Source organism: Eublepharis macularius, chromosome 13 (assembly GCF_028583425.1).
Source record: "Eublepharis macularius isolate TG4126 chromosome 13, MPM_Emac_v1.0, whole genome shotgun sequence".
Lineage (NCBI taxonomy): Eukaryota > Metazoa > Chordata > Lepidosauria > Squamata > Eublepharidae > Eublepharis > Eublepharis macularius.
The window spans coordinates 23,061,761-23,081,844 of record NC_072802.1 but is presented as its reverse complement, the minus strand read 5'-3'; the positions used below and the strand labels follow the sequence as shown (position 1 = coordinate 23,081,844).

At 47.8% G+C, this 20,084-nt stretch overlaps 1 protein-coding gene across 1 annotated transcript in view; it reads left to right on the top strand.

Annotated features, from left to right (window-relative positions):
* Nucleotides 1-4,075: 4,075 nt before the first annotated feature.
* Nucleotides 4,076-20,084, top strand: part of MID2 (midline 2) — a 228,760-nt gene continuing 212,751 nt past the window's right edge. Inside the window, exon 1 of the mRNA XM_054996708.1 lies at nucleotides 4,076-4,120. The gene's annotated coding sequence lies outside the window, so the exon portion shown is untranslated. The remainder of the gene's footprint in view (nucleotides 4,121-20,084) is intronic.

The window sequence follows — 20,084 nt, the reverse complement described above, 5'->3', positions numbered from 1 at the left end:
ACCATTTTAGTGTGCTTTCTTGCTCCGCTACAACAAATAAGCAGTCCATGGGGGAAAAGTTCTAGCTCCGTCTACTCCTTTATGACCTAGTTTTCTATTTGCACGGAGTTTTTCATTCTAGCAAAGCATTCCAAAATGTGATCTACCACCCCAGACCACTGTCATTGCAGGACCAAAGTATCATGAGACAGCAAAATATTTGTAAACAGATTTCCTGGCTTGTTGGCGGTGGCGGGGAAGAAGCAACAGTTATAGACGGAGATGTGGAACAGAGTCCTGGTAAGAAATCTGGATCCGAGTTCTGGTATCAAGGATGGAGGGTATTTCTTCCCCATATAACATTTTTACAGTCTCAGTGCCTTCCTCTTTGGGGTGCTATTTACTCTGTTGGGTTAGACATACAAATTCCCGCAAGGTGCCTGGGTATAGCAGTTCAAGTGAGGTTACTGACTGTGTAAAAATGACATGGGGTGAAGGGATGACCAACCTTATTAACTCTTTGCAGCCCTGATCTAAGCCAGGCCCTCAGATATCTCAATTTATCTGTAAAAAAAAAAAGGAGCCAATTGGCTCCTGTACTTCATCTCACCATATTCTCCTGCATGTATGGACAAAGCTCAGCAAGTACCATAGCATTTACTTCTCCTAAATATATGAATCACATGCAAAAGAACGGGGTTGCTATCCTGCCCACAGCAAATCCAAGGCAACAGATGGATCCAGTGTGCAGGACTGCTTCAGGAATGCAACTCAAGCGGACATCCAGCATGGAAGTTGCTGTTATCTTTCCCCCTGAATCAGGAGGGGGATTCCCCGACTGACACTCCCTTCAGAGGACTGCACCCAAACAGGTGTACTTGAAAGAACACTTGCAAATTCAAGAAAGTACAGAAAGGTGTTTGGTGTCGACGCTTTCCAATAAGAAGGCTTCTTTTGATGTCTGTAATACCTTTCAAAACAAAAGCAAATCTTAATTACAAAGTGAGAGAAAGAGAGATTTGTGTTACATTTCTAGGTGCTGAGAATTTTTCTCCGTATTGCGAAAGCCCTGCCAGTTGTAGAATGCATGATCTCCCATGCTGTGTGACTGTTTTGTGCTTGTATTCTTTCTTTCTTTCTTTCTTTCTTTCTTTCTTTCTTTCTTTCTTTCTTTCTTTCTTTCTTTCTTTCTTTCTTTCTTTCTTTCTTTCCTTCCCTTTCTTCTTTCCTTCCTTCTAGTCAAAAAGAAAAAAAATTGCCAACTAGACAATAGAAATATACTGAACAGCCGGGTTTTTGTGTGTGTGTGTGTGTTATCCTGCACATTTGTGATTATTAGAAGGGAGCCATCAGCCGGGCTTCATTTTAACAGCGCAGTATGATTTTAGAGTTATAATCCTTTATTCGTTTGCAATAAATTTTGCTTTGCATTGCTCATAGATTGGCCACATTACAAGGCTGAAGTCTGCTTTGACTCAGTCTTGCTGAAACCAGCATGGAAGATGCCCAAGATAAATGTCCTCTGGAATATGTACAGAGAAAGAAGACCTCTGCATGGTAGTGGTAAGCGTGTCTGATTGGGATCCAGGAGATCCAGGTTCGAAACTCCACTCTGCCATGAACACTTGCTGGGTGACCTTGGGCCAGTCACACCTACCTCACAGGGTTGTTGTGAGGATAAAATGGAGGAAGGGAGGACAATATCGTAAGCCACTTCAGGCCCCCAGTGGGGAGAAATGCAGGGCAATATATACTCTAATATTAAAGTTTGCCATTCTATATTCTAGTAACATTTGCCATTAACCAGAACCAGATCCAAGTGGAGAAAGTGTCTATGCTTTTGATGGCCCGGAGGGTGGGCAGGCGACCTGTTCATATCCATGAGCAGAAGCTGAAAGCTCCATAGTTTTGGCTGTGGTGTAAGGGATGGGCTCTGATGCAATTCTCCATGGAGATTGAAAAGATCAGGTAGGCAGTGATGTGAAACACCCTGTGCTGAGACTCTGGAAAGTCACTGCCAGTCAGTGTAGGTAGTTCTGTCCTTGTTGGGCCATGTTTGGACTCAGTATAAGGCAACATCTTTCATTTCATGTGTTAATTGCTCCAGATCACATTTCTAAGAAAAGACACAAGTGACGCCTGATACAGGTTGGACACTTGTCAGCTTCCCTCAAGTTTTGATGGGAAATGTAGGCATCCTAGTTTTACAGCTGTAAGACCAGGATGCCTACATTTCCCATCAAAACTTGAGGGAAGCTGACAAGTGTCCAACCTGTGTCAGGCATCACTTGTAGCTTGGCTGGGAAACAGAGCAGGGCCTCTGAAGGCCTCACCCAACGGGCAGGCACATATGGAAGCAGATGGTATCCTGACTCCAAGCAATTAGGGCTGACTTAGGATGAGGCAGCTTCATGTGAACTGGCCCCTTCGGCAATGCCACAGCAGCTCAATCGTATGTCGGCAATCCAGTCCTGAATTCTCAGCATCCCTTGTAATGTATCTTTAAGCCTAAAATTGAATTCCCACAGACCCCTTATAGTTTTGCAGCCTTTCTCCTGCGGTTGGGGATCGATGCACTTGTGAAAAACAAAATAGGCCGGTCTAAAATATGTTGGTATCAAAAATCTGGACGGAGCGAGAGCCACATCAGAGGACTCATTTACAACCGCGTTCAAATTTGACTGTCCTTTAAGTAGTTTTGACCTAAACGACATTAGGGGCCGCAAGGAACAAAATTAAGATTTTAAATCCAGTTCACACGTGCAGGCTAGTGAAGTAGCAATGAAGTTGAATTGCTTACCTCAATTATTTATTTATTTTATGTCATTTATAGTCCACCTTTCTCACTGAGACTCAAGGCGGATTACACAGTACCAGCTTAGTAAAAACAGTATCAGGCACATTTCAGATTCCAAGCGAGGATAATGGAGGGTCACTATTTGAAATGCTGCCCTATGTTAAGAATTCCTTGCAATCAGAAAACTGACACAGAAAGTGAAGGGGGGGGGGGCTTTCTCCTTGCTTTCCACTTTCAAGGAGTTGCATGGTAAAGAGTAACTAGATTTCCAAGGCATGAACTTTTGAGAGTCGAGGCTTCTAAGCTCATACTCTGAACATCGAGTTGGTCTTTAAGGTGCTACTGGACCTGAATCTTGCTCTTCTACTCATGCCGACCTGAAACTATTATTCATAGTTGAAATTCACAACCTGCATTCTGAAGTGGTATAGTCCATTCTACCACCTCAAGGCTCGACCACCCACGTTTTCCTATACGTGTCAGCCAGGCCTTGGTGCCTAAAATGTATTGGCATTTTAAATAAACAGCAAAAATGTTTATTGCGGGGCCGGGGGGGGGGGGGAGACCGTGCAACAGCAAACCGCTGTGTTCAGATCGGTTTCATAAAATTTGGCCATTGCGCTGACGTGAACGTTCCGCTGCATGCCCGGTCGGTTAATCAAAACACTGGTCAGAAATGCGCAGAGAGCCCTGAAGACTTTCGGAAGCCTCCCCGCGCAGATTTCGCCCACCACAGAGGTCGTCCAGGGCAGACGAAGCGATTTCTCCGGGCCTCTGCATCAGCGGTAAGGAGTCCGTTCGGAATGAGCAGAGGGGCGAAAGAGGAAGAGCTCCGCGGTCGGGCGCGCAGCCAAAGCGCCGCCGCCTCTCCGCGTTTCACGCCGGCCCTTGGAAGCCTCGCCCGGGCTCGGGCTCCCGGCCGCCTCCCGCTGTCCCCCCAGGCCCTCTAGCGGCCGCCCTCGCACGTGGAGGGCGGCCCCTCGGCCGGCTCCCTGGCCCGCTGCCATTGTCCGTCCGTCGGGGCGCGCTTGGAACGGGGCGCTCCGCCTTGCGCCCTCGCCGGGAGGAGGCGCCGCCAAGGGGAGGCGGAGGCGGCGGCCGGGCGTGCGCGCGCGGCTCCGGCTCCCTTCCCTCCCTTTCTCCTCCCCTCGGCCGGGCCGGCCTCGCCTCCCTCCCTCCCCGCTCGCCTGCTTTCCTTCCTTCCCTCCCGCACACGCTCCCCGACCGGCAGCTCCGCGCTCTCTGCGCCCGGCGCCGGCTCCTCCTCTCCGCGCCTCCAGCAAGATGACAGCCGGGCGGCGGCGGTGGCGGCGGAGGCGGCGCGGAGGCTCCTCGCACCGGCTGGTAGGTGGTGGAAAGGACGAGTCCTGGACGGGCGGGGAGGGCGGCGGTCAGTCCTTGGCGGGAGGGCCCGCAGGCGGCGCGGAGAGGCGGCCTGACCCTCTCGCGGTCCCGCGCTGGCAGACCGGCCCGGAGGCGCCTCCGCCGAACTGGGCGCGGAGGGGACACGTAGGGCACGCCTGGCCGAGCTCCTTCGGGCGCTGCCGAGGACTTCTGCCGGCCGGCCGGCTGGCTCGAAGGCGGCAGGGGAGGGGAGCTGGGGCTGTGCCGGCGGGAGGCAGCGCCGGGGGACGGTGTCGAGTCGCGCCGCCTGAAAGGCAGCAGAGCCGTGCGCTCGCGGGGGGCCCGAGTGGCCTTGCCGGCGCCCCCTCGGCAGAGGGCTCCCGCCGCCCGCCGCCCCGGGCCTGGCCCTTCGCCGCGCTGCTTTTGCAGAGCAGAGTTTGCTGGCAGCGGGGGGCGGCGGCTGCTTCTTTCTCGGGCGCCGGCCGCGAGTTTTTAGCGCGCTCAGCTGGCCCGTTCTTGGGCGCGCCCCGCCAGCCTTGCCGGCCCCGATCCCCCCTTCCGCGCCGCCGATCCCCTTCGGAAGCGCCGGGCCCCTCGGTGGGCGTCCCGCCTCGCAGCTGGAGCCAAGCGGTAGGGCAGGTGCAGGGCCAGGGAGCCCCGGGCGGAACAAGTTTTCCCTCCCAGGCGTCAACCGCCGGTCCGGAGTGCTCAAGTCGGGAGTCGTTTCGGCTTCCCCGCGCCGCGGCTCCTTCGCGGGGCTGCCCTTCCCTGCGGGGCTGCCGGCACGCTTCGAGGGTGGGGAGGGAGGCAGGCTAGGCTAGGCTGGCGGCGGCTGCCTCCTTCCTCTGCCACAGGAGATTTCAGAGCCGATCCCCTTTGGCAGATCCCCTGCTCGCGTCAGCCGTGGAGCTTGGGGCACGGTCGAAAAATCCAGCCCCCTTCTCAACAGGGTCGGGCAGCTTCACTAGATCGTGGCTGCACGTTGCAACTGGATTTTACTGTGTGAAAGGGGGAAATCCACTTGCAAACGATCCCGAAAGTGCAATATTCAGCCTGTGTGAAAGCAGCAGCTTTCTGTCCCGGTGCTGGAGTTGATAAAGTTTATGATGACAGCAGCTGGTTTGCAAAGGGAGGTGAAAGAAATGGCCGTGGATGTCTGGGGCAGCTGGGACTCTTCTGGGTGGTTAGTCTCCCGCCTCTCACCCCCTGACCTGCTGCCTCAGAGCAACCCGAGAAGACTTGGCTGGAGTGTTTTGGGACCTGGCTTATGTGCACGGCATTACCTCTCTCCATGGTGTGTTCTCTGGCTAAAAATCTTCTGAGCCCTGATAAGGTGGGGCAGTTTCTGGGTTTAACCTGCGATCTCGCAATCCCCAAGCGTTCTTGGTGTGCCCGTCCGAAAATACAAGGCTTATCCACCGTGTGTGTCATTTTCAATTTGCATTTGACAATAGACATCACTGTGCTGGCTCGGATATGGGGCTGGATTCTCTAGACCTGACAAGAGGTTCGCTTCGTGGAGTTCCTCCATGTTCTGGCCTCTGCAGGTAAGGGTGGGGTGTGATAATCAAGGGCTTTAGAAGAGTCACTCCTGCCTTTTGTGTGGCCAAATGCTGCCTGCGTACTGTTTTGAATCCTGAGCGAGAGTGTATTCACATGGCCCTAGCAGTCTATGGCATGACCTCAGACTCACAATGTGAGGTGCACTGAAGCTTTGCGTGGACCTGAGATGTCCTAACATTTATTTTTTCATAGTGTTGTTTGCTGTGTGGGGCCCCTTGCATATGCTGCAGGTTAGAGTTGGTGGGGGTGGGGGGGGTCAGCTTTCCAGCTGGCCTAACCACAAAAAAGCCTCCTTGAACCTCAGACACATTTACCTGAAAACATCTGTTATCTTTGAGTCTGGGTTGGATGAGAATGGCTGTAGAAGTCTTGCAGCTCTGCAGTCGTCTCCATATAAACATGTCTTGCGATGATGCACAGGTGTTAGAAGACAATAACTGTCTTGTGCCTGGCTATTCTGTTGGGGGCCTTGTGGCAGGGGCAGGACGACGCTGGACTCAGGGGGGAGGAAAATGGCCGCCTTCGGTTTTCTGTTAGATTTATTAATTTTAATATGGTTCCAAATAATAATAATAATTTTAAAAAATAGAAGCAGGGCAGAAACATTCCTGGGCATTTAAGAGCTGTTCGGGAAGAAAACACTTTGCAAGAAGGTCCTCTTGATATGGCTGAACGCTTATAGGAAAAGTTGTGCTGTCAGTGTTGACAGCTGTTCCAAGCTTCTGAAATTGCCCTCTTCCATAGCAAAGGGGTGGGTGGCGAGAAATATTAAGGAAACCTTCCATAATAGGGGGGGGGGTCTGTGGCTCAGAGGAAGAGCATCTGCTTGGCATGCAGAAGGTCCCAGGTTCAATCCCTAGCATCACCAGCTAAAAGGATCAGAGAGGAGGTGATGGGAAAGACCTCTGCCCTGGAGAGCGGCCGCCAGTTTGGGTAGACAGTACTGACCTTGATGGACCAAGAGTCTGAATCAGTATAAGGCAACTTCATGTGTGTTCTTGCAGGGCTGACAAGGCCAGCCGGGCGAGCGGACAGTCTTGTATACATGCTGTGCACATCTGTGCTTTGAATTGGAGATGCATGCTTTCCAAGTTCATGTGGGTGACCCAGGACTGTGGCAACCAGGGCAAATGGTGCAATGCCTCTTTGGGCTTGGCAGTTGCACACCCATTTCAAGGGCCGATGATTTGCTCCATCTGGCAGGATTGTAAGAAAAGTATCTGGTCCTTGTTGGGACTTGTTATTGACATTATTATTGACAAGCCTAAAGCAGGGCTTTCTCTGGGTTGGTTTTCTGATGTTTTCTAGGTCCTGTTCCCCCCCCCCCAAGTTTAGACTAATAGCCTTGATTGTGAAACATGCTGATTAATCGGGGGTCTTGTATTTGGCTGAGGATGCCATGGCAGAAGGTGGGGGCACCTTAGGGTCCTCTCTGCTCATGGGAGTTCCTGGAGCACTGGTTTTCTGGGAAACTTCTGCCTTTCAGATGGTTGGCTTTTGCTAATTCCACAGCAGTAACTCTGTTGCTGATGGCTTTGCAAGCACGGCTAAAGAGGAATCCACTCAGAAACCCAGATCTATGCTGGAAGCGTAGGCCAGCTCATTCAAACTGTAGCCTTCTCTCAGTTCCTGCCAGGTGCCTGTCCCCTGAGGCCTTGTTAGAGGCATAGAATTCTGAAATGATATTCCTAGGACAGCAGCTGGAGCAAAAATGCTAACTGGGGTTCAAAGTAGTCTTTTTTAAAAAAATCCAATCCTATCTTGTGCTCTCTCTCTCCAGATGCTTTTAGTTATCCCTTTGGGGTCGACAAGGTTGTCCTCCCTGCTTCGTCGAGGCTGTTTGGTTTCTGCGTATTCTCCTCCTCCAGTTTCAGGCATTAGGAGCTGTAGCAATTAGCAAAATGGAATTGCATTTTCACTGGCAAGGGCCATCGTGACACAGCAGATGGAACTCTAGGCTTGAGGTCTGGGATTAAAACCATGCTCGGCCAAGAAACCACCTCATGGGGTGGAGGAGAGAATAAAACTGGGTTGCCTCATTATAGGGAGCTGTACATTTTGGCTGACCGGCATTTGTCCTTGCCTCTGACTCTCTTCCCCACAGCGAAGACCTGAGGTGGGGGGGGGTCTGTCCTAAGAACCTGCTGAATCACATCAGCAGTCGAGCATCCTGGTGTTTCAGCCGGTAATGAATTTGGTAGCCCTCTCCTGCCGTTGTCCCCCCCTATGATCCGGTGTTTGGTGAGCTTTGGAGGCTCTCTTAAATGCCTCTAAGGGCCATCAGGGCTGTGGGCTCTGAACTCTGGGGGAAGGCATCCCCCTTGTGCTGAGTTTCACAGATGCTTGAAAAGCTGTGCAACCAACCTTGTCTTATGCAGGCTTGGGAGAAGGGCAGAATGGACCTGATCAGAATAAGAAGTACACTTCCTTAGGACAGGGCTGGTGGTAGAATCATGGGGCAGGGGGATGGACAAGCAGCAACAATTTTTTGGGGCTGCTTAGATTCATCTTTGATGGAGCTGCTGGTGGAACAATCCTGCCAGGTAAGCAGGGAGTTTGGGTGGATAGCCTTGATTCTTCTGGCCTATGCTTCTTATTGTCAGTCCATTGGGGGAGGGAAAGAATTGCCCCTCAACAATTGTCTAGAGTGTGTCTAAGTCAGGAATGCATGTCCTGCTTTAGAAGTGCTCTACTACTGAGTAGGCCCTACCTCCTCTCTTTGACCAAACTTTTGTGTCTCTGCCATTCTCTGAACAGTGGAGAAGCTCAGGGGTGGGCAGCGGCTGCCTCTTTCTACCCTGCACCCTAGGTTTGTGTTTTCTAGGCCCGGCTACAGCATGAGTTAGCAACTGTTATTTTTCCTCCCAGAAAGCACTTGTACGGTTCTGCTTAATGAGGGCTCTGGCTTATTCTGTTTGAAGGAACAGCTCCATTAAGCTGTGCTGATTAATGAGCAGAAAACCCAGTAGGAGAGGCAAAGGTCTGAGCCTCCCATATGTGGTGTTTACGAAGTGACTGCGTCTTGTGCATGCAGCATGAAAATGTAGGTATGGAACTTGAAGCCCACGGAAAACTGGCAAAATAGAGAGATGTCAGTGGGGGGCGGGGGGGGGGGGGTTAGCTAGCATTGTAATTATTTGTAGATGCCAATAAACAGGGTTCACACTTAGCTGCTCTGAGCTAGATCTTTCTCATTACACGACACGGTAGCCACAGGAAAAGGCTTGTCCATACTAAGTTCCCAGAGAGCTTGTTGTGCATACCTTCTGCTGTGCTCTAAGGGAGGATTTTGACACGCTGCTGCTTATCCTCCTTTTAATTTGCTTTGCTGTGGTGCATCATAAGGCTGTTCCAGTACATGCAACTGGTTCTTTGTGTCCTAACCTTTTGGGGGGGGGGGATGGCTCTTGTCCTTGGAAATGATTGTCAGAATACGGTTTGAGGGTATCTGCAGCCTGAAATAGAAAGTTGAGGGAGTAGATTGGTTTATTTATTTAATTAATTTATTTATGTCATTTGTAGTCCGCCTTTCTCACTGAGACTCAAGACGGATTACACAATGTGAGATTAGTACAGTCAATATCAGGAACATTTCCATAAACAATGCCATAGGTTAAATAGATACAAGCAGGGCTTTTTTTCAGCTGGAACATGGTGGACGGAGTTCTGGAACCTCTTGAAAATGGACACATGGTCAGTGGCCCCGCCCCCTGATCTCCAGACAGAGGGGAGTTTAGAGTGCCCTCTGTGCTGCTGGAGTGGCATGGAGGGCAATCTAAACTTCCCTCTGTCTGGAGATCAGGGGGCCGGCCACCGACCATGTGTCCATTTTTGCCGACGGCAGTTTAAACCTTTAAAAACTCCCCCCTTGTTCCAGCTGACCCAAAGTGACATCATTGGCCCTGGGAGCATGCACATGGGGTACCAGGGGCACCACCTCCTGCCAAGAGTTGCCCCCTGTGCTGGCAACCCACTGAGTTCCACCACCGCTTTTCCCAGAAAAAAAGCCGTGGATACAAGTTCACAAAGACATAGTATTAGCAGGAATCCAATACAACATAGTGGTAAAGTCTGAGGGCCAAGCTACAAGTGACGAATGACATTTGAACAGCAAGTGGATTGAGTGGACCGCAAGTGAACAGGGAGAAATACACTTGCCGTTCAAGTGTCATTCGTCACTTGTAGCTTCGCCCTAAGGTTCCTAACTCATTAGCGGATCATCTGATCTCCTCTCTACAATACAGCTGTCCTATATGAGTAAAAAGCCTTTTTGAATAATTCGGTTTTGCATCATTGTGGAACGCCAGGAGAGTCCTCTGCAGTGGACTGTCCGCTTCTGTTTTGTTAAATGTGGCTGTTGCAAAGCATCGACTCAGCTTCCTCTTGCTTACAGTGTCAGATGTTTCCCTGTTCCCATTCTTGGAGAGGGAAGTGCTGTCGAGTCATAACTGACTTGCGGCGACCCCTGGTGGGGTTTTCAAGGCAAGAGACTAACAGAGGTGGTTTGCCATTGCCTGTCTCTGCAACGCTGGTCTTCTTTCAAGGTCTCTCATCCAATTACTAAGCAAGGTCCTATTAATCTATCCAGGTCAGGGTGCTCCTACACTTGATCTTGGATAAAACAGAAAATGAGAGAGGGATTCTGAAAAGAGACAATCCGGATTTCTGTGACCAGCATATATTTTTCAGGTTGACCGTTTGCATGATTTCTTATGCATAATTCTGCTTTTGGTAGTCCCGGGGAAAGGATTAAGGAACTATGTGTGGCCGTCCAGCCAATTGAAATCTTATCAAGCTTCCTCTATGATAGTTGACATTTCAAGCATATCTTTGCAGTGTAAGGACTAGAAACTTTCTTTTTAAAAAAAGGAAACTTTGATTTTCAAGAAGCTAAAAACTGCACCCAGACTGTTTTTGGCTTTGAAGAAATGACAGCATACCCGATCTTCTACATATATGAACGTGCTTTATAGAGAGATGGTTAATTTGTCCTGTCCTGTCCTGTCCTCTCTTCTCTTGGCTGGTACCTACCAGTGAATCTTTTAAAGCAGGGGCCCTTCCTTTCGAACTGAGATCCTGTTAACCAAGTAGGTTGGGAATTGAACCTGGAACCTGAATGTATGTATGTGTTCTGCCATTGGCAGGGAGGAGAATTACCGAGGGTTGTGCTTAAGACCACAGGCCATATGGTATCTGGGGGCAAACATTTGTTGGAATGCCAGCAGATGAGTCTTGCACATGGTGTGTGTTTGGGTAGCAATTAACAAATGTTTGTCCTGCTCACACTATGGCTCTGCCCAAGCAAGAAGCAAAGCAATTCAACAAACGGCAGGCATTTGGCACCTTTCTCTCGCATTTGAAGTTGTCTGTTCGCTTAAAAGAGATGGCTTGGCTTTCTCAACAGCAAGAACAGTTCAATATGCTTCGAACTGGGATATTCTCCCATCCCTATTATAACAACGCAGCGTACTTATTTCCTCCTCATAATAATAGTGATCCTTAATATTCACGGAGTGTTATTCCTCTGAGTTGAAAGCACTTCACGTACATAAATCTGACATTAAAACCGGCAATAAGCAGAAACCAGAGTGGTAACTGCATCCTTCCTGGGAGACTGGTTCCTCTTCTCCAGCAAAATCACTTCAAAGGGAGACTCCAGCATAAAACTGCTGAATTAGAATTAATCAGGAAGCTTGACACCAGCTCCTGAGGACTTAGCAAAGACTCCAGATTCTCCAGTCATTGCTGGAGGGGAGGGGCTGTGGCTCAGGGATAGAGCATCGGCTTTGCATGCAGAGGGTCCCAGGTTCAATCCCTGGTATCGGCAGTAAAGAAGATCAGACAGTTGTGGCTTTACCTGGGATCCTGGAGCTGCCAGTCAGAGTTGACAATCCTGACCTTGATAGACCCAAGAATCCTGCAGCTTCGTGAATGCTTGACAGGCATTCACAAGCTTAGTAAAACTAGGAGAGATGCATTTTCACCAGTTAGTTCTATTGTGTCATTGATCATGCTGTACATTTCTTAATTACATTTGAATTTTACATAATTACATTTTGCCTTGTATTTCCTGCATTTTACGGCCTCGCTTTGACCCTGTTTTTAACAACTTCCCCCCTCTATAACCTCATTATCTCTATATATCTATGGAATCTGTCTACTGATGACCTGCTGTATACATTTAATGAAGTGCCCCTAGTCCATGAAAACTTATACAACAATAAAAACTTGATAGCCTTTGAGGCAGTGCAAGATGTCTGCTTATTATATCTCAAGAATCCTTACACAACTGTGCAATATTACCATTTCTGTACTATTACACTCATGTTGCAAATTGGGAGAGGGAGAACTGAAAGTGTGTGACTTGCCTAAGGAGGCCTTGTGACTTTGTGGCGGAGGCAAAATTTGACCCAGGCCTTATGAGTTAAGGGGGTGTCCAGGTGTTTTGCAACAAAAGTCACATCTATTATTTACATCTGAATTAATGCTTGCCAGTCAGAGTCCCCAGGGGTGTCACTTGACAGACCATAAGCAGCCAGAGGATATGGCTGCTTAGTTCCCCTGCCTGTGGATTTTCTTGCTGAGGGGAGGGGGATCCAGAAAAAGACGTTTAGGGCTCTGGTAGGAATCAGCCCAATTTTCTTATGCAGAGTTCTGGAGTGGTTTAGCAAGTTCTGGGTTTCTTGTTGCCAAAAAATATGAATCGCACATCGGTTTGTTCTACCTGAGGTGAGATCAGGGATTCCGATACTGCAGATTGCTCCTAGGATGCTGGTCCCTGATTTGAGTCCTTCTGCATGAAATTTTGAAGGCCCAATCAGATGAGCCACTGGAGATCTATGAGAACATCTTTTCTGGTTTCTTTTTAAAGCCTCCAGTGGGATACGTGCCCTGACCTGGATAGCCCAGGTGAGAAGGTAAGCAGGGTTGGCCTTGGTTAGTAATCTGTGTATGACACTTTCCATGTGTTAATTACAACAATCGGTTGGCATGATGAATGTGTGCAACTGATCTTTTATCATGCCAGGCAGCTGCCCAACAGTGGTCGATGAACCCATTTTTTGTTGAGTGAGTAAGCCCTCCTTCCTGCATAGTTGATACATGTTCATCTGAACTCAGCTTTGCATGGACAGGACTTCTAGTGAGAAGTTTAGCAAGTGCATCATTTTGGTTGATGGTGCTCGGCCGTGATACAAACTCAAAGTTGTCCTGCTTTTGTTGTTCACCTTTCTGTGACACTGGGTTTATGGTTCAAACCTATACGACAGTATTGTCTATTCTGACAGGTGGCTTCCTAGGGTCTGATGCCTTTTTTTACATGGAAATAGTAGCGATTGAACCTGGGACCTTCTGTATGAAAAGCATATTCTCTGCTGCTCGGCCACGGCCATTCTGGTTTCCTCCCAAAACTACCTCGGGAACTGTAGTTCTTTCAGATTGCTGGGGATCTTCAGTGCACTTCTAAGCATCCCTGTAGAAGTATACTCCTTTCTCAAAAATCATCCCACCCAGGGCTCATTTCAAGGGGGAACACACAGAAATGCAGTTCTGGCAGTTCCCCAAGGAGGTCACATGTCAGGTGGCCCTGCCCACCTGACTCTCGACTCTTTTGGGCCCGTTTCAGCCTGGATTGGGGCCGAAACGGCCTGGATCGGGCCTCTGATGGGTGGTGGGTCACTCTTCCATTCAGCAGCAGCCCGATCCTGACCATTTGGGGCCCCTTTTTGGCCATTTTCAGTCCCTTTTTGGCCATTTTGGGCCCAATTTTGGGCCTGAATGGCCAGGATTGGGTCCAAAACAGCCAGGATAGGTGACGTCAGGGTGTGGCATATGCAAATCACTTATGCTAACGACACACTTCCAGTGATGTCAAGGGGTGTGGCATAGGCTAATGAGTTATGCTAATGAGTTCCTCCTGCTCTTTTTCTACGAAATGACCCCTGACCCCACCTATTTGTTGCCTATTGCCTGCCTTCTGTGTAATGCTTCTCTGCCTTGTCATCTGCAAATAATTCTTGCTTGACATAAGTCTCCCACTGTTTACAAGACTGAGCTGGCTTTTTTTTTTTTGCCTGAAGCTGGTGGGAAGAAGAACTTCCTTCCTCTGAAACTGATAACATTGCTGACTGGCCATTGCCATAAAGCACAGGTAGACAGACACCTAGAGCAATAGCATTAATGGCTGGCTTCTAAGTGTTTCCTGCAGATCTGTCGTATTGAATGTGAGCAAGTTCTCCCGCAGGCCCTATAGGCGGCACCAGCAGTGAGTATTTCTCACTAACAGACTACTACTTGTCTCCTTACATTGTTGCAAAGGGTTAAACCTACCTGGCTGGGTTTTCATATATATATTATTTTTAATTTTATTGCAACAGATAACAAGCAAAAATTCACATAAAAGAAACAAGAACTAAACATGAAAAAAACCCAAAACAAAAAAAATGAATGAAAAAGAGCATCGAGGGAGACATACCATTTTGGACATTTTACAAAATTTCTTTAAACTCATTACATAATCAATAACTCTTCCGTAATGCTCATATCTTTACTAAGTATATAACTTTGACTTTACTGTGAAGATATATGCATTTTTTTCATATTTCAGCCTATTATATATTGCCTGCCTTACAAATCTAATTTTCAAATCCATAAATCATTAACTCTGACTTCTCTTTTACATACAGAAAGTCCATGAAAGGTTTCAAGGTCTTCACAAAGTTGGCTGTTGTTTTATCCCTCAGCAACTCCGTTAGTTTTGCCATTTCCGCAATCTCCAACATTTTCATTAACCAGTCATCTACTGTTGGAACGTAGACTACTTTTGCAGCCATTATCATATATCTAATCAAAATTCCAAATTCACTTTCTATTGAATTATCCACTAAGCTCAATAGGCACATCTGTGACTTTAATTGTAAGTTACTCTTTAATATTTTTTGCATTGTTAAGTATATTTGTTTCCAATACTTTTTAGCAAAGGGGCAGGTCCACCACATATGGTAGAAGGAACCCTCATTTTTTTGGCATTTCCAACATTTATTTGACACCCCATTAAACATCTTAGCTGATTTTTGTGGGGTCATGTACCACCTGTACATCATTTTATAAAAATTGTCTTTCAGAGTTTTCATTCTCTTTCAGAGTTTTCATTCTCTTTCGGAGTTGGCTGGGTTTTCATAAGAAGGTTTGTGAATGGTGCTAACGACTGAAATTCATTTTTAGGGGCAAAGTTAATCACACAGTCCGCTCATTGATTCTGTTTTACAGCTATATCAGCTAGGCTGCGCTAGTGCTAATGGTCTAGAAAATCTCCTTTTAATAAAGCAAAGCCGTTTTTGAGTGAGTGAGTTAGGCAGAGGGGGAGGAGGAAGAAAGACCTAGCTGTAGAGTGCAAGCAAAGATGTTTAAATGAGGCTGTTTTTGCAACGGTGGCCAAAGAAAAGGCTGGCAATGGGTCAACATTGGAGTAAATTGTAAATGTACCAAAGCTGAATTTTCATATACATGCTCATCATCTAGTGACTGCAAAATTGAAAGGTGTAGCTTGGTACTTAGAGCGTTTGGCTTTCTCTTGTGCTGTTGGTGGAGAGAGTGAGTTTGTACCCTGCTGAGTAATTGGAGAGGATAATGCTTTGTTTGCACCTTGAAGCTTGGGGAGGAGAGCCAAATTAACAAAAGGAATTATCATATTGTATTCTCAGGCTGACGAAAGGTAGCTTGTGTCGGTGGGGTGTTTGGGATTTCATTAATTGCTAACACAAACTGAGAAAAATATTTGGCTCCTAAGATTGGGTGAAATGCAATTTGATGAGATGATTGTATGATGGCCTTTAAATGCTCACACCACCCCTTTTAGCTCTGCAAGTGTGTTTCTTGGCTATCATTCAACATATTTTTCAAATTTTTACAGTGATGCAGGAAATCTGGCTCTGGGAATGTAGTAGTTGCATAAAGGCACAGGGTAGTTCCACTCTTGTCCACTCAACTCTCAGCTTGCTGTTTAAAAATGATGATGTGAATTAGCTTTTCCTTGTCCATATGCAAAGACAATACTTTGCCACCAAAGGAAACAGAACAGTGGCTTTTCCATTCCCAGTTTTTCAATGCAATCCAGTTCATGCTTGCTAGGAAGTAAACCCCATTTGAATCAGTAGTGCTTACTTCTGAGTAGATGTGCATAGGATGGCACTATAAGAAGTTTTTGCTGACTTTAAAAACAAGCGTAGCAGTAGTTTTTCACTCTTTCTATGCAAGGAATGCTTCATTATCCTGTATTAGAGATGATGGAATTTTACTTCTTTCTTTAGCCCATCAGAGCTGCTTAACACGGCTTTGACAACAAAGTGATGTCAGGCTTCTATTGGGACTGGTGGCAACCAGCCACGCCGAATGGCTTCCAAACCCTTATATAGTCACTCCTAGTGTGTGGGCTGTAGCTATAGGCTTGTGGTTAGAACAAAGTCTGGCTGGAGGGTTTTGTGCCATTTGTCATCGTGTTGAACAGCAGGCATCACAGCTGGGGAGAGAAGAATGTATTTTAGATGGAATCTTACAAAAGCAAAAAACCTAGGATGTTACCTACTATTTTCTAAGTCTTTGGTATAATGCCAAAGTTGTTGGTAAATGGTATATAGCATTTATATTCTGTCTGATGACTATCTTGGTAACCTAAAGAAGCTAACTTAAGGTTGCCAGCTCCAGGTTGGGAAATTCCTGGAGATCTGGGGGGTGAAACCTGGAGAAAGTGGGGTTTGGGGAGGGAAAGGACCTTGGCATGGCATAATTCCATAGAGTCCACCCCCAAAAGTAGCCATTTTCTCCAGGTGAACTGATCTCTGTGGCCTGGAGACCAGTTGTAATTCCAGGAGATCTCCAGCCACTACCTGGAGGCTGGCAACCCTAAGCTAACTAGACAGGGCACCTGAAAGGCTAACAGTCCTAAATGAAGTATTCGCAAGGACACACTTGCCTTCTGTTCAGAAATTCTTCTGCACAGCAACTTTTTTCACAAAGAGGATTCTGTTCAGGGAATTCATGTGAGAATTCTTCACTCTCACTCTCACATGGTCTTTTAAAAAAACCACAATCCACGTAATTCACAGATCTGTGTTAAATTTTTACAAAAACAATTGTGTGCATAGACCTCTTGACAGTGAAGGCATAACTGATCCAGAGTCTGGCTGAGAAAAAAAATTCGTTGCTGAATCATGACTCTAGCGAAGCCTTCTCCTCTCTTTCCCAAAGGGTCCTTGTCCACCATAGAAAGAAGAATATCTTTTATAATGGGGCTTGTTGAAGGCTGACGCCACAGCCCACCTTTTTTGCAAATTAGACCTTATTCTGATATTAAAAAGAAACTCCATTTCCACTGTTAATTTCCAATGTGGAGTATAGAGAAATTTCACAGTAGAGTTGCCAGGCATAGAGTGTCACCTCTCTGCACTCCTGGGAATTTGTGGCCAATGTCAGCTTTGAGTTTAATAATGGAAGTGCAGACTGGCTGTTCTCATCTCTGCCTCCAGGGCTTTTTTTCAGCGGGAATGCCGTGGAACGGAGTTCCAGCACCTCTTAAAAATGGTCACATGGCTGGTGGCCCCGCCTCCTGATCTCCAGACAGAGGGGAGTTTAGATTGGCCTACATGCCACCTGCATGGAGGGCAATCTAAACTCCCCTTTGTCTGGAGATCAGGGGGCAGGGCCACCGGCCATGTGGCCATTTTCTCTGAGGGCAATTTAAACTTTAAAAAACTCCCCCTTGTTCCAGCTGACCCAAAGTGACATCATTGTGCGGTCTTGAGTTCCACTATTGAGTTCCACCACCTCTTTTCCCAGAACCCCCCCCCCCCCGCCTGCCTCTATGTTTTGCCCACCTCTGTTCTAAAGGAAATAGTTTTCTCTGGGATGAATAGGTAGATAGTTTGGTAAATTTCTTGTATATCGCTATTGGCCTGTACAAGACAGAACGTATATAGCAAATTTACAACCATAAAAATTTAAAAATTCTAAGATAACAGACAACATTAAAATTATTCAAATCATAAGCAGGACCCAAATTTACAGCTCAGAATGACAAGATGCAGTGTTTTTTAAAATCTTGCTCTTATTTTCCTAGCGGCCAAAGCAAAAAGTGCCGCTTTATAGGACACAGAAGCATCCACGTCAGATAACATATGAACTAATTTATTGGAATCAGAGAAAGAATGTATAGTATTTAAGATCTTGGTCAGAAATTTCTTTCTGGGTTCAGCATATAAAAGACAAGCTAGAACATAATGAAGAAAGTTCTCCACTGAACTGCCACATAAACAAATGCTTTGCTCCTTTGGTTTTTTGGAGTACCAACCTAAGAGTAGCTCCGTTGGTGTGAGATGGACAGGAGTGTCCTAGGAAAGGTAGAAGCAGACCCTGCTATGCTCCTGTGAACAAAGTTGTTGAGAGTGTATTCGTGAGGTGGTATGTATTCTAATCAGGGCCGGCGCCACCATTGAGGCGGGCGCCGTGGGCGCCGTGGGGCTGGAGGGGGCGCCGGAGGGGGTGCCAGGGGCGGAGGCGCACACCATGGAGCTGGCATGCCTGGCCCGCAGCTGCAGCCAGCCAGCCCCACACTGCCGCCACCGCCACGCCCCTGGCTGGGTGCAGCAGCCGCGGGCCAGGCATGGCAGGTGGCCAGGGCAGTGTGTGGAGCGTGGGCAGCCTCCTCGCACTGCCCCAGCCACCCGTCGGCTAATGGGCCCAGCTTTGCTGCGTTTCTGTAGAAAATGGCCACAAGTGAAAGCAGAACTAGTTTCTTCATGTTGCTGGTCATTGCAGAAGCTTAAGCCCTGCCCCCACCCCTCACAAAGAGCTTGGTTGTGCCAGGTAAAAGTGGAGAATGCTAGTGTGTTGGAGTAGAAGTAGGGAGTTAAAATCTTCTTGGGTTCAAATCTTTTCCACTGTGAAGCTCACAGAGTGACCCTGAGCCAGTCATTATCTCTTGCCCTAGACTACCTTGCTGGGTTGTTGAGAGGATAAAATAGAGGGGAGGGGCAGCACACCCTGATCTCCATGGAGGGTGGGATAAAAATTAAAGTAAATCAATTATGGGTTTGGGAAACGAAAGGAAGGGCTTGCATGAATCTGGGCTGAAGTAGCAATGGCAGAGAGGTGTGTGCTAGAGTGGTGTTGCCATCGGAAACAGTGGCCTTTATGCGTATGCTTGGCTCGCTGTGGGCTTCTCAGAACTGGTGGGGGTGACAGCATCCTTCCTGCAGTCCTTTGGGACAAGAAGAAATCCAGAGATTGTGAGTTGTTATGGGAGATTTACGGGCTCTGTCTGCATAAAAGTATTTTGTTTACGTACAGGCATCTGACACATACTTAAAGCTGCCACTTTCAAGTCTCTCATATTCTTCCAACGCAGCATTCCCTGGAGTTGTGTTGGCTCACATCTTCTCGCTCCTAAACTTTATCCGTAAACACTGAAAGCTCGTTTAGGAGAACGCTGTGAGGCGTTCTGCCATTTATTGGTTCAGTTTGAGCGCTGGCATGTTTCGTTCCCTGCTCTTGCATGTTATTGCATCTGCAGTTCAACACCCGCAAAGCCTCCGGCTCCTTCTTCAGGAGTGACGATTTTGGTGCCAGAGCTGGAAGTTGGAACTCGCTGGCAGAAGGTGTTTGGGGCCTGCCTGTGAGTGCCCCGTGCTGACGCATTGCTCAGAAACTCGCCTTCTGCCTGTTGCTTTTAACAAGCCGAGGCCTGCCCTGTATGAAAGAACGGGGCGAACAAGCCGTGAGGAATTTCATTTGCAGCGCCAAGTTGGCCCCGAAGTTGTAGGGAGGGAATGCCTTGCAGGATTGACGCTGCTGCTAAGAGGCTTTTGTTTGGGCGATTTGCTTTTCTCCAGAAACGTCTTTCGTCTTCATCTGGAGGGCTCTGCTGCCTTGCTGTTTTCTCCTGTGAATTGGGAGTTTTGTTCTACTCCCTCTCCATGTGGGTTTGAAATGTGCTGTGTGTGTGTGTAAACTCGCATATGTGAAGGGTGGGTCTGGTTCTGGTGTCAGTCTAAAGGTAACATCTGTCATTTCCCTACTTGTGTTTTAAATATGAGCGCAAAATCAGAATATTCCTGCTAAGCAACTTTAATGTCAGGGCATATATATTGCTGAGCCCTGGTTCCTGGTTGTTCGGGAAAGGCCGGCTGGCTCAGAGACTGGCAGTCTACTTGAGTGAGGCCTCACCAGGCCTTTGCCAGTAGAGGGCTTGCTTTCTCTCCGAGGCCTGCTTGCTTGGTCTTGGCTTGGATGACTTCCTGGGGATAAAAGCTTCTGGCCTCACCAGAAGTCCCAGTGCCTTTGTGTTTGAGAGGCTGTGCTGTTGTGCTCTCTTGCTTCCTTGCAAACCTGTGTTGCTGTTTTCCATATC